The sequence below is a fragment of the Protopterus annectens genome, chromosome 13.part0 (assembly GCF_019279795.1).
Source record: "Protopterus annectens isolate FY-2018-M chromosome 13.part0, PAN1.0, whole genome shotgun sequence".
Lineage (NCBI taxonomy): Eukaryota > Metazoa > Chordata > Ceratodontiformes > Protopteridae > Protopterus > Protopterus annectens.
Window position 1 is genome coordinate 419,492,575 of NC_056747.1, and position 13,849 is coordinate 419,506,423.

The 13,849-nt window shown below is 44.6% G+C and overlaps 1 protein-coding gene across 1 annotated transcript in view; it reads left to right on the top strand.

The window, feature by feature from the left end:
- Positions 1-13,849, top strand: part of BAZ1B (bromodomain adjacent to zinc finger domain 1B) — a 2,173,382-nt gene that overhangs the window by 720,257 nt on the left and 1,439,276 nt on the right. The window lies entirely within an intron of this gene.

Genomic DNA, 13,849 nt, shown 5'->3' on the forward strand with positions numbered 1-13,849 from the left:
AGGAGTTTATGGTCTCAGCACAATCACAGCCTAGAAACTTTGATACCACTCATTCCATGCCTTCAAAAGGAATTCCTGTGGTGGGCCCAAGCAAGCCAGTCAAACAGGGGTCTGCCTTTCAGCAAACCAGTAACCAGCCAAACCATTACCTCGGACGCTTCAGACCATGGATGGGGAGCACACATGGAGGACAGATGCATCCAAGGACTATGGTCTCAGAAAGAATTGCGCATGCACATAAACCAAAAGGAAATGCTGGCAGTGATACATGCAATTGAGGCCTTCAAGCACTTTCTACATCAAGGCCACCTGCTAATAAGGACAGACAATACCACAGTTATGTGGTACATAAACAAGCAAGGAGGTACCCATTCCTACCCTCTTTGCAGACTAGCATTGATTCTTTGGGAACTTTCCCTAAAACTCAATATAGAGCTGCAATCCCAGTTTGTGCCAGGAAAAGACAATATACTGGCGGACAGCCTAAGCAGAAATACCATGGATCCACACGAATGGATGCTACGCCCAGACATTTTCCTTCAGATAACACAATTTTGGGGAAGGCCGGACATAGATCTTTTTGCCTCCCACCACAATCATTAGCTGAAGAAATTCTGTTAAAGGACATACCACCCACAAGCATGGAAAGTGGACGCCCTCTCTTTCAGCTGGAATACTCTTAACAGTGTATGCATTTCCACCTCTTCCACTAATGGCCAGGGTCTTACTGAAAATCAGGACAGAGCAGCCAAAAGTGATACTAATAGCCCCGGACTGGCCAAGGCAGCACTGGTACCCACTGTTATGATGCCTGTCACACACGAAACCGTGGCCTCTACCACAATGGTCACTCCTTCTGACACAGTACAATTACAAAACTCTGCACTCCAGCCTGAAAACCCTGCAGCTGACAGCCTGGAGAATACCTTGACTCTCCTCACCAGGAAAAGCTATCCAAGAGAGTGAAGGATATCATCATGGAAGCTCGCAGACCTTCCACGAGAAAGGCATATTCAGCAAAATGGAAAAGATTCCTCACTTGGAGCACCGCAAAGGGCCTAGATGCCACAGTGATGAGCATGGCACATATCCTGGAATACTTGGCAGAAATGCTCCACAATGGCCTTTCTTACTCTTCCATAAAAATTCATGCTTCAGCAATTTCAGCAGAATACAATACTGATCCACCTGTCTTCTCTCATCCTCTCCTAAGGCAGTTTCTAAGAGGAATTAAAAACATCAATCCTCCAAGAAAACCACCAGTGCCTATAATGGGACCTTAACTTCATGTTGGAAAAGTTGACTACCTCCCTTTGAAACCAGCAGCATCTTCAGAGTTACAGTTCCTGTCTTGGAAGACTGCCTTCCTTCTGGCCATAACCTCAGCATGAAGATATCAGAATTGCAGGCACTCATGGCAGTACAACCATTTCTTATTTTTCATCAGGACAGTCTCTCCTTGAGAACCAATCCTTCATGCCAAAGGTGGTTTCCAGGGTCTCATTGAACCAAGCTATTCACCTGCCTACCTTCTTTCCAGATCCGCAAAACAAGGGAGAAAAACTTCTGCATACCCTGGACATTCACAGACAGTTACGCTACTACTTGGACAGAACTAAGACTTTCAGGAAACTGACCAGCTGTTGGTAGCATATGCTGCAGGCATCCAAGGCAAAGCAATTTCCAAACAGACAATTTCAAAATGGATAGGAAATTGCATTCGATTCTGCTACTCTTATCATGGAAAAACTGTGCCAACTAACATCAGACCTCATTCCACCAGAGCCACAGCCACATCCACAGCCTTTTTAAGAGGGGTGGCTACCAAGGACATTCTAGAAGCTGCTACATGGAGCTCCGTGCATACATTTTCCAAGCATTACAATTTGCCCTTATATTCCAGATCCAGAGCAGGATTTGCTACGGCAGTCCTGCAGGGCATTTTAGCTACACCATCATTTTCTTATATCCTACCACCCCCAGCTTGGCTATGGTATTCTACCCATATGTAAGGACTGCAGATGCATCCTTGAAGGACATAGTACAGTTTTGTACCTACCATAAATGTAGATGTCCGATAGGTATGCATCTGCAGTCAGGTTTTCCCTCCCTCCTTCCCCTCTGTGGTATTTCTTGGGTACTTATCCCTCTTATAGCTAGCTGGGGTTATCTATTATGGTGTATTTGTTTTTTATTACTGTGCATGTTTGGAATATTTTGCATTTCTCCAAATTTAACCTTCCTTAGAAGGCACCTGGCATCTGGGGCAAGAAAAACTGAGGAAGATGGCATCGGCTGACTCTTATACCCCAGGCGCTCTGACGTCGGGGAAGGGGCGACATCAGCCGACGCCGGACCCAGACTTTGGAATCCGGCCGACCGAAGGGCTGCCTGAGGCAGGACAACCCATATGTAAGGACTGCAGATGCTTACCTATCGGACATCTACATTTATGGTAGGTACAAAACTGTACTTTGTGTACACTTACCATAAAGGTAGATGTTAGTGTCTTCACTGTTGCAGTCTAGGCTACCCACCCTCCTGTCCCCTCTTATACTTTTATTGGCGTGGTTCCCTGCTTCACCCTTCTGAGGTGTATTTGCTACAGAGTATGGGGTTTGTTGTATGTTACATTTTTGTTTTACTTTTAGCCTTTACTTTTGGGCACCTGACATCTGGGGCAAGAAAAACTGGAGAACATGGTGTCGGTTGGGAGCTTTGTACACCTGGCGCACTGACGTCAGGGAGGGTGAGTACACAGCCGACGCCGGACCCAGACTTTGGGATTCTGGCCGACCGAGGGCTGCCTGCTGGCAGGAAGAACCCTACAGTGATGACTGCAACAGTGAAGACACTCTAACATCTACATTTATGGTAAGTGTACACAACTGTACTTTTCTCTGCGTTTAGTCCTTTCTCCTTTTCTTTCTGTTACAATGTCTGAACAAAAACCTGAATGGTTTAAGAAATGCACATGATCTTCGTGTTTCCCTGTTTGCAATCTTCACATTTGGGTTATCTGCCTGCAGGTAGCTCTCAATCAGCCTGAATACCAGAGTCTTGGGATTTCTGCGTCGGATGCTGTCGCTTCTTCCATGACGTCAGGGATCTAAAACATGGAGCCAACACCATTACATCTGTTTTTCTTGCCGTGCGGTGCCCAAAGCAGAAGCAGTTGGCAAGTGCTGGTCGGCTGCCTCCTGGAATTATCGCTTTTTGAGTTTCTGACCTGAAGTCTTCTAAAAGATAAGTACCCCGTTGGGGATACTTTTTTCTTGCTCTAACCGATGTCAGAAATAATTAATAATGGTCTTGCCTGTGGAAAGCTAATACCGTACATTGATTTTCATTCTTACTGAGTCACCTGTTTAGGCCCAGATCACGATGTCCCTCGCTGTCAGTTTTGTGCCTTGTTCAACGCCCAAACTATTCATTGTTGGGCTATTTTTGTCACTAAATTCTTTCGCTTTCTATCTCCGTATTCAAAAATGGCTTTAAGCCATCCGACTAACGATCTTTCGAAAAAATATAAGGATAAAGACAGACGGACTGCATAGGTGCAAAACTACCAACAGTGCTACCATTAAGCTAGTTGCCAGTCTGCCGGTACTCTGGTGCTTTCGCAGCCCCTGATACCCGCTTCTACAGATTTGCAGGCCTCTACTTGAGACCCTTTCGGAGTCTGGTATGCTGCCAGATGCTTCTTCGATTATGGAACCTGCTGATGTCTCTACCTTGGATGGGTCCGGAGCTGCTGTGCAGACACCGGCTTCTGAGGCCTCAGGCCTTCGCTGTTTTCATATTAAACAAACAACTTTGTTTGAAGCCAAAAACACCAAATTTCTCAGGCCCAAAGTTTGCATTACACCTAGGAAACTGACCAAAGCGCATTCTCAGGCCCACATGCCACAAAAACAAATGCTTAGAATGGCAGACTACCTTATTACTTTAATTAGGGGAAGTCACCTTTCCCCCTCAAAAAGACCTAGAACTGAGTTTTCTTCTGATTCTTCAGATCAGGTCTCTAATTATTCTGACCCTTCTGATTACCAGGACGTACCCTGATTTACTTTTGAGGATTCTGATACAGAGGATTCCATTCCCTCTGCTTCCCCACCAGAAGATTTTTCTTTTGGTGAAACCCTGCTTATACCCCTAGGGAGCATTTCCGTTGGGAGAGCCAGGACTACTCAGTCCAAAAAGAGACTTGGGGTATTTTTAAACTTGCCTCACCACAGCCTCTAGTTATCCCTCCTGTTCTGGAAATTGGCGATGTCTTCTTGGAATCCAGCCTTACCCCTGATACTTTGCCTCCAGCTCCCAGGAAACCTGACAGGTACTATGGAGTACCTGACTCCCCCTAATTCTTCTCTAAGAATCCTACTGCAGATCCAAAGACCATTTCCCAGGGACCTAAAGGCATTAAGGTTACGACAGCCAACAATCCTACCCCTTTGGACAGGGATTCTAGGCCTATAGACAGATTGGTTAAGGTGGTTTACACCTCTGCTACTCTTGCCATCAGGGCTTTAAATTGCCGGTTTCATATGTTAAAGTATCAGCAACATATTATGGAACTAATTCTTCAGAAAATTATATTGATTCCTCATTGTGCAGAACATAAAGATTTACAAGAGTTGTTATATTCTCCTAACCAAGTTGGTAGGCATACTTTGCAGTGTGGTTTTGATGCCTTAGAAGCATCCTGCAGAGCTGTTGTCGCTGGGTCTGTTCTTAGAAGGCATGCTTGGCTTAAGGAACAATCCTTGCCAGACCATGTCAAAGCAAAATTACTGGATGCACCATTAAACCAAGAGCGTTTATTCAGCAATAAGGCACGAGTCCTTAAAAGGATGGAGGAAAAAGCTAAATCTATGCAAACTGTTAGATTTCTTACAAGTACAGCCACCTAAATTCAGTAGGCATTGGCCTTCAAAAAACTGGTCTTTTCCAGCCCCTCCCAGACCTTTTCAGCCCAAACCTAGGGGCAGCAGACCACCAAGGCTACAGTCTCTGGGCATGCACAGGTCTAAGCAATGGATTGCTCCCACCTCCAAAACCGGGAGTAGTAAGCTGCCATCCTGTGGTAAAATCTCACTATGACTTATCCTTAACTCTTCCAAGCCTTGCCCAAGTACTTGCACCTTTAGGAGGGAAACTTGCCTTGCATGCCAAAAACTGGGAGTGCATTACCCAAGATGGATGGATCTTAAGCATTGTTTCCCAGGTATACAGATTACGCTTTCACTCACTCCCAACCGTGTGCGGATGGCCAGAGGCCCAAAAGCAAGTACTTTCTCTTCCCAGTATCAAGGCTATTCAACCTGTCCCAGCAGAACAAAAGGGACAAGGCTTTTATTCCAGACTGTTTGTGGTACCCAGAAAAGAAAACTCTTGGCATGCTATACTGGATCTGTGTATTCTCAACACCTTTCTGGTGGTTCCAAAATTCAAAATGCGTACTCTCCAACAGCTGCTTCTTATGCTAGCCAAGGTTTCTTGGCTAGCAACCCTATACTTAAAAGAAGCTTATCTGCACATCCCCATAAGGGAATCTTGCAGGAAATACCTACGTTTCAGAGCAGGCTCTATGCACGATCAGTTCTCTGCACTACCCTTTGGCTTATCTACTGCGCCCAGGGTAATCACAAAATGCCTAGCTCCAGCCATTGCATATTGCAGGCAGAGAACAATTCAAATTTACCCATACTTGGACGATTGCCTGAAGCAGGCGGACAGTTGGGAATTGCTACTCCAGCACCTGACATTTGTAAAGAGACTTTTAACTTCACTGGGGTAAACCATCAACGAAAAGAAATCACATCTGGTACCCAGCCAACAGATTGTATTCCTGGGAGCAAGCTTGTACATAACTTCCCAGATGGCATTTCTCACTCCAGAAAAACAAATTTATTTGACAAACTACTTTAATCTACTGGCCACCAAAACCCAGCTATCTGCAAGAAAAATAGTGCTAGCCCTAGGGTTCATGGCCTCTTGCATTCTACTAATTCCATATGCAAGACTGCATACGAGGAAACTTCAATGGTACTTAAAAAAAAAAAAAAAAAAAAAAAAAATCTTTGGTGTCAGCATTCTCAGGACCTGAAAATAATGGTTCCTATCATTCTTTGCCTAAGGACAGAGTTACTTTGGTGGGCAGAGGCCTGCCACCACAAGGGGACTCCCTTTCACTCAACCCCCTGCCGCCCAAACCCTGAGAACAGATGCATCAGACTATGCATGGAGGGCTCACATGGTAGGACAATGTATTCAAAGCAAATGGTGCCCAAAGCAAATGCACTTGCATATTTATCAAAAAGAAATGTTAGTTGTACAGAATGCTCTGACAGCCTTCAAAGGCCTTATTCTTCCAGGACAACTATGGGTAAAGACTGCAAACACCACAGTTATGTGGTACATAAACTAGCAGGGGGGAACCCATTCCTACCCATTCTGCAGATTAGTCATGTCTCTGTGGAACACAGCTTTGAGCAACCAAGTGCACCTGCAAGCTCAATTCCTGCCAGGAAAACTAAAGTCACTGGCAGACGACTTAAGCAGAAATCTCATGGACCCACGTGAGTGGAAACTGGAACCATAAGTATTCAAGCTTTTGAGGGACAGATGGGCACCAGAGGTGGACCTCTTTGCTTCCCCTCAGAACTATCAATTGAGTAAATATTACACCAGAACTCCCCACAGCTAAGCTTGGAAAGTGGATGCCCTGTCCTTTACCTGGGAAAGTCCATCAACCTCTGCCCCTCCTCTCGAATGTTCTACTAAAGATCAAACAGGACAAGCCAAGGACAATCCTGATTGCACCAGACTGGCCACGCCTACACTGGTACCCTCTCTTGCGCAGTCTTACAGTAGTGCTACCATGACACCTGCCTCATACCCCTTCCCTGCTGTCCCAGCAGGACAGACAGATTTTGCACCCTCTGCTCCAGACCTTGAACCTAGCAGCCTGGCTCATCCCCTGAACTCATCACCAGCAACCCCTCAGTAAGCATGTGCTGGATGTCATTCTGGAGGCAGGGAGGCAGAGTACCAGAAAACCTATTTGGAAAAGTGGAAAATATACTGTTCTGGAGCCAATCTGAGGGAAAGGATGCATCTGTGCCCAGCATACCTCATGTACTAGGTTACTTAACAGAAATGCTTCACAAAGGCCTAGCCTTCTCTTCTATTAAGATTCATGCATCTGCCATCTCTGCTCAGTATAACACTGAGCAGACCCTCTTCTCTCATCCTTTGGTCAGACAGTTCCTGAAAGGAGCAAAAAGTCAACCCCCCCCCCCCCCAGGAGAGCTCCCACTCCATCTTGTGACCTTAACTTTGTATTGGAAAAACTCACGCTTCCGCCCTTTGAACCTGCTGCTACAGTAGAGTTAAAATTCCTCTCATGGAAAACAGCTCTATTTCTAGCCGTCACTTCAGCAAGAAGTGTCTGAATTGCAGGCCCTTGTGGTCATGGAACCTTTTATCATCTTCCATGTGGACAGGGCTTCCCTCAGGGCCAACCATTCATTTATGCCCAAGGTGGTATCTTGTGTGGCTTTAAACCAGTCCATTCATTTGCCAACTTTTTTCCTTTATCCTCAAACTAAAGGGGAAAGGATCCTGTACTTCCTGGACTTGCACAGGCAGCTTAGGTTCTATCTGGACAGGATTAAGCCTTTCAGAAAGTCTGAGCAGCTGCTAGTCCGCTTTACTGCAGGGGCAGAGGGCAAGGCCATTTCAAAGCAAACCATTTCTAAATGGATAGCGCACTGCATCTATTTCTGCTACAAACACCATGGGAAACCTACCCCACAGGGGATCAGAAAACATTCCACTAGAGCTACATCAACCTCTACAGCTTTTCTAAGGGGAGTCCCTACCAGGGACATCCTGGAAGCTGCAACCTGGATCTCTGTACACATTCACCAAGCATTACCTCTTGCCTATCTGTTCTAAATCCAGAGCTGGATTTGCCACAGCAGTCTTACAGGGCCTGATTGCCAGCCCTAATGCATCTTAACTACCTCCACTCTTCCTCAGCTTTGAGAATCGACCCAAATGTGATGACTGCAACAGTGAAACACAAAGAACATAGTACAGTTGTGTACACTTATCATAAATGTAGATGTTTGAGTGTATTCACGGTTGCAGTCCTGGTTATTCTCCCTCCAGTCCCCTGACTTTTTCTGTACTTTCTACCTGTCCTCTTTGGCCATATCCTATGGCAATGGTATTTGCTTTTTACTGGTGGTATTCCACACCATGTAATTGCTTCCTTTTTTGGGGGCTTCTGACATCTGGGGCAAAAAAAACTGATGTAATGGCATCTGCTGCATGTTTTGTACCCCTGATATCATGGAAGAAGTGACAGCATCTGACTCAGCCCAAGACTCTGGTATTCAGGCCGACTGAGGGCTACCTGCAGGCAGATAACCCAAATGTGGTGACTGCAACAGCGAATACACTCTAACATCTACATTTGTGGTAAGTGTACACAACTGTACTGCATGTTTCACTGCTGCAGTCATCACCTGTGGTTTATCCCTGTTGTGGTAACCCTTGGCTGGCCTGAATACCAGAGTCAGTGTTTTTCTGCGTCTGCTGCTGTCGCTTGATGGCTGACATCAGGTAGTCAGTCCTGTAATGGAAGACAGCCAATGTCATTACTTTAGTCTTTCTTGCCGTGGAGCCTGTAGCTGAAGCAGTTCGCAAGTGTGCCGGTCAGTCACTACCAGTGTTTGAATTACTCCTGAAAACGTCTAAAGGTAAGTACCCCACTGGCGGTCCTTTTATGTTGCACTAACCGATGTCCGAAAAAATTAATTCTCTCTCCTTTGGAAAGCAAATACTACACCGAGACTTCCATTTATACTGCATCAATTGTTTAGGCTCAGACCACGACGTCCCCAGTTGCCGGTTTTGTGCCCTCTTTAACATGAGAACCATTAGAGCTCTTATTGTAGCCGAAATGGCATTCATCAGCAATCAATCCATAGATATTCCAAAAAAATCGTAAGGGTAAAGAACAGACCACACAAGGTTAAGCCTTCTAGCGACTGTACTGCTAAGCAGGTAGGCAGTTCTCCAGAATTCAGTGAGGTGCCTTCGCAGTCCCTGATTCCTGATTCGATACCTTCGCAGGCCTCTTCTGAGACCCTTTCGGAGTCCGATGTGCCACAGTAATTTTCATCTTCCAAGCCTTTGGTTGTCTGTGCCTCGGTTGGGTTTGGCTTCTGAGGAGGTCTTTTGCACTACCAAATCTAGACAAAAAAAAAACCTACGTCTTCGACTACTGTTACTCTTAAATGGGTACTGTTAGGCCTTAGAGGCAAGGCCACTCCTAGGAAAACTACCTGTAGCCACCATTTTCTCATGCTCCACCACCCCAAGCTCAAATGCTTAAAATGGCGGAGGATCTCATCACCCTTATCGGGGGTAGTCAGGCCACAACTTCTAAAAGGGAACGAAAACTTTCTCCTGAAATACTGACACAACAGGATTCTGAGGAGTCTGATTATTCAGATTTCGAAGAGGAACTACCACCACTGACTGCTTCAGGATTCAGATGCAGAAGAATCCTTTCATTCTGCCTCTCCACCAGAAGATCTTCCTTTGGGGACACCCTTCCCACCCTCAGGGAACATTTCCACTGGGAATCCTAGGACTTCCCTCAGTCTAAGAGAAGACTAAGAGTTTCTAGCACTGCCCCAGCACAGACCCTTGGCCATCCCTCCAATCTTAGAGGTGGTTGATGTCTTTCATGAATCCAGCTTAACTCCTGATGCCCTTCCACCTGCTCTCAGAAAACCTGACCGATTGTTAGAGTACCGGATTCTCTCAAATACCTGTACAGAAATCCTGCTGCAGACCTGGAGGTCATTACAAAGGGACCTAAATGAGCTAAGGCTAGTTCTACAAAGAACCCTATCCCTTCTGACAAGTATTCCAGAGTGCTGGACAGATGGGGTAAAAATGTATACACCTCTGCAACCTTGGCTATCAGAGCACTCAACTGTCACTTCCACATGTTAAAATATCACCAACACACTTTGGGAGTGTTAAAACAAAAGGCTTCTACTTTTCCCAACTGTGCCAATTCAAGAGAGTTAGCAGATTTACTGCACTCTACTTGTCAAGTGGCTAAACACTCTTTACACTGTGGATATGACGTCCTAGAAGTCTCGTAGGGCACCAGCGTCAGGATCTGTCGTTAGGAGACATGGATGGTTGAAGGAACAAACTCTTCCTGATCATGTCATATCTAAATTACTTGATGCACCTTTGGATGAGGGCCACTTTTTTGGAGTAAAAGCAGAAGAGATGCTTATAAAGATGGAAGATGAAACAAAATCTGTGCACACAGTAAAAGATTTTCTTCAGGTACAATCTCCAATTTCAGCAGGAATTTTCCCTCAAAATACTGGTCTTTTCCTGCACCTAGCAAACAGGGGCAAGGTAAGTCCTACAGCGACAGACCACCCAGACTCCTATCCCAGGGACAGCAGAGAACCAAACAGTGGACCACTTCCACTCCAAGGGCAGGGAGCACTAAGCCATCTCTTGAGGGTAAAAACCTTCAATGACTCCCTTCCCCCCTTCTCTTCACTCACCAAATACTAGGAGGAAGGCTCTCACTCCACTAGGTAAATTGGCTTTCTGCAACTAAGGACCATTGGGTCTTACAGATCATTTTTCAGATAAAATTCTCCTGACTACCAATTCCAAGAAGGTACCCTTACCTCAGAATCTCTGGGCAGAGGCATTGATACAAGTCCAAGCTCTCTTATCCCAAGGGTAATAGAACTTGTCCCCTCAGATCCAATAGGAAAGGCTTTTATTCCAAACTATTCCTTGTTCCCAGGAAAGAGGGCACGCGGTGCCCCTCCCTGGATCTTCCCATTCTAAACACCTTCCTAATGGTCCCCAAATCCAAAATGCTAACTTTGTAGCAGCTGCTGCCTATGCTGACAAAAAATGCATGGTTAATAACCATACATCTAGAACAGGGGTGTCCAACCTTTTCAGTTACAAGGGCCGCATTGAGTCAACAGAAATGGTCTGGGGGCAAATGGCAAGTGAGGACCAAAAAAAAAAAAAAAAAAAAAAAAAAAAAGGTCTCAGATTAACTGAAGAGCAAAAAAAAAACGCATCATAAAATAAAGAGCAAAAGACCCCAGGTTTATGCGGACTAATACAAAGTCAGCCCACTGGCTGTATTGTAGGTGAATTTGAACAATAAATAAATTAATAAATGCATAATATTTGCCCTAAAATTCAATATCTCATTCTAATTATTAAAAAAACAGTTAAATCTAACATCTTAGTTTATGACCTCCCAAAGGATACCATTATGCTTTTCTTGACATTTATAGTTTTAGTCCATGGCTTTAACACCAGTCGTCTGTCTGTGTGTGTCCGCCTCTCCTGAAGAACATTTGTGTCAGTGTGAGATTCAATGACCGCTCCTAATTTGCGATCTACAAATTCATTCAGTCAGCCACAGACCACTGTCAGCCTCGATTTCTCAGAAGTAAATACCAAAAAAGAGCTGTCCAAGGACTGATACCAGAGAGACTACACTTGTGACTGGCCTCTTTGTAGAGGTGGACTCCCCAATTCCAACTTCCTGGGTTCTGTCTGTAAGCCAGCTGGCTGTCCACCGGGTGACATATGGGTTTGTACCCAACCTCCTGTGTTTGTCAACAATGCCAGAGAGGGGTATTGTGTCAAATGGCTTCATTTTTTTTTTAGCGGTTTCTTCTGACCCTTCCTCCTCCCTAGTTTCCTCTTTGAGCTTTGGCACTCTCCCATACTGCAGCAGTGAATATAAGGACGTAGTACAGTTGTGTAAAATCTTACCATAATGGTAGGTGTCCTTGCCTTCACTATTACAGTATTCGCTCCCTTCCTCCACCCCCCCCATAGTTCTTTACCTTCCAGGATGTACACTGTACAGATGACCTCTTAGGTTCCTAGGACTGGTGTTCCTCCTGGTGCAATCAGTTCTGTTTTTGGTAAGCCTGAACGTCATGTTTATGCCCTCCATTATGCAGGGTGTGTACGGTGATGTTTGACATACCTTTTTAAATTCAGAACTCCTTGAAGACTGGCCGGATGTCAGGCTTTTGTGGCAGGGAATCTCCATATAGTTAAGAATACTGTCGCAGTGAAGTCAAGGACATCTACCATTATGGTAAGATTTTACACAACTGTACTTTCCCATGTCTTCACACCACAGAAATACACATATTGCAGGTTAAATTACATACAAAAATACAAGTCATTTCACAGTGCAGTTTTTCTGGTACATATTTTACAAAGCTAACAAATGTGTTATCAAACCAGAAATAAAAGTATGTCTATATCCTGGCAACACAGGCCCATGCAGGAAAATAAGCTGTCTTTGCTTAAACTTAAAGCCATGGTGTAGCTAAGTGTTGCATCACTGGCCCAGTCCCATCTATCCTCCTATGAAGGTCTTTCATTCCGCTATTATATTTTAAAATTTACAGGCTCTGTGTTAGTAGTGCATAGATAGTTTTCTTGCAGTTTTAATATCTATCCAGGTTACCTACTCAATGCCAACATTTTTCTGTACATTTCTGTAGAACGCTTGCATTCTAAAAGCTGAACTTAACTTTGTATATGCTTCTGTGTGTTCGCTCCAGAATAATGCATGGCTGTATTGGGATAGAACTGTAGACTGGTAGTAAACAAAGCACTACTAGCTTATTATTCCCCATACATTAATGCATAGGTCTGGGCTGTTTGGATATCTCCAGGTTATTTTCCCATCTAACCTGACATTTTTCTATGCAGGCAAGTGAAATTTATTAATACACCAGAGACAGTACATATGTAAAATCACAAGGTTTATTAAGTGAGACATAAACCAAAACTTCAGCCCACATGACTTTGCAGCTTCAAAACAAGACAGAGTACCTTAACTGCTTCTTAATAGCAAGGTTCAGTTCACACAGCACCATTCAGGAAAAATGAAGTCTTTTAACACACTCCAAAGCCCAAGGTAGCAGCCCTTTCCCAGACCCAACTTTCAGCTCAAAGAAAAAACATCCACACGTTTAAATCAACAGGTAGCCCCCAAATGAGATGTCACTTGATGCTTCCAAGCTTTCATTAAAACACTACTAACGGACATCAGAGTGAAACACCTGCGCCTTACTGTCCCTGATCACGACTGGTGTAGCTTCCCAAATGCAACGGCACATCTGTGTTACAAAATGTATCGCAAAGCACACTAGACTAGTGCAACCCTAATTTAACGTTATAACCTTGCCATACACTGCAGAATCCGAAACGCTCCTGTTGAAATAATTGCCTTCACTAATTTACGTCTACACATCAAATGCACTCGTTACATAAGTGATGTAGTGTAAACTCACAAAATTACTTGGCTTACCTTTTGCTATGTTGTAGTGTAGTCAGTGTGTACTGTACTCCAAAATAAAATTAATCCTCTCTCCACGATCTCGCTCCTACCTTCACCATAACTATAAAAACGACCGAACGGTGTTACAGATACGCATACCAGCGGAAAGACGCTGGTATGAAAAAAACGTAAAAAAAAGAAAGTTGGCGCATGCGCAGAACAACAAAAGTACGCGGACGTGTAAACACACGGAAAAAAAGTTAAATTAAAATTAAATTTAAATTTAAGGGTCGCGGGCCGCATGGAAGAGAGCTCTGAGGGCCGCCCGCGGGCCGCAGGTTGGACACTCCTGATCTAGAAGATGCCTACCTCCACATTCCCTAATACTGCAAGAAATTCATTCACTTCATAGCAGGCTCACAGCAAGTTCTCTGTGCTACCCTTTGCCTTGTC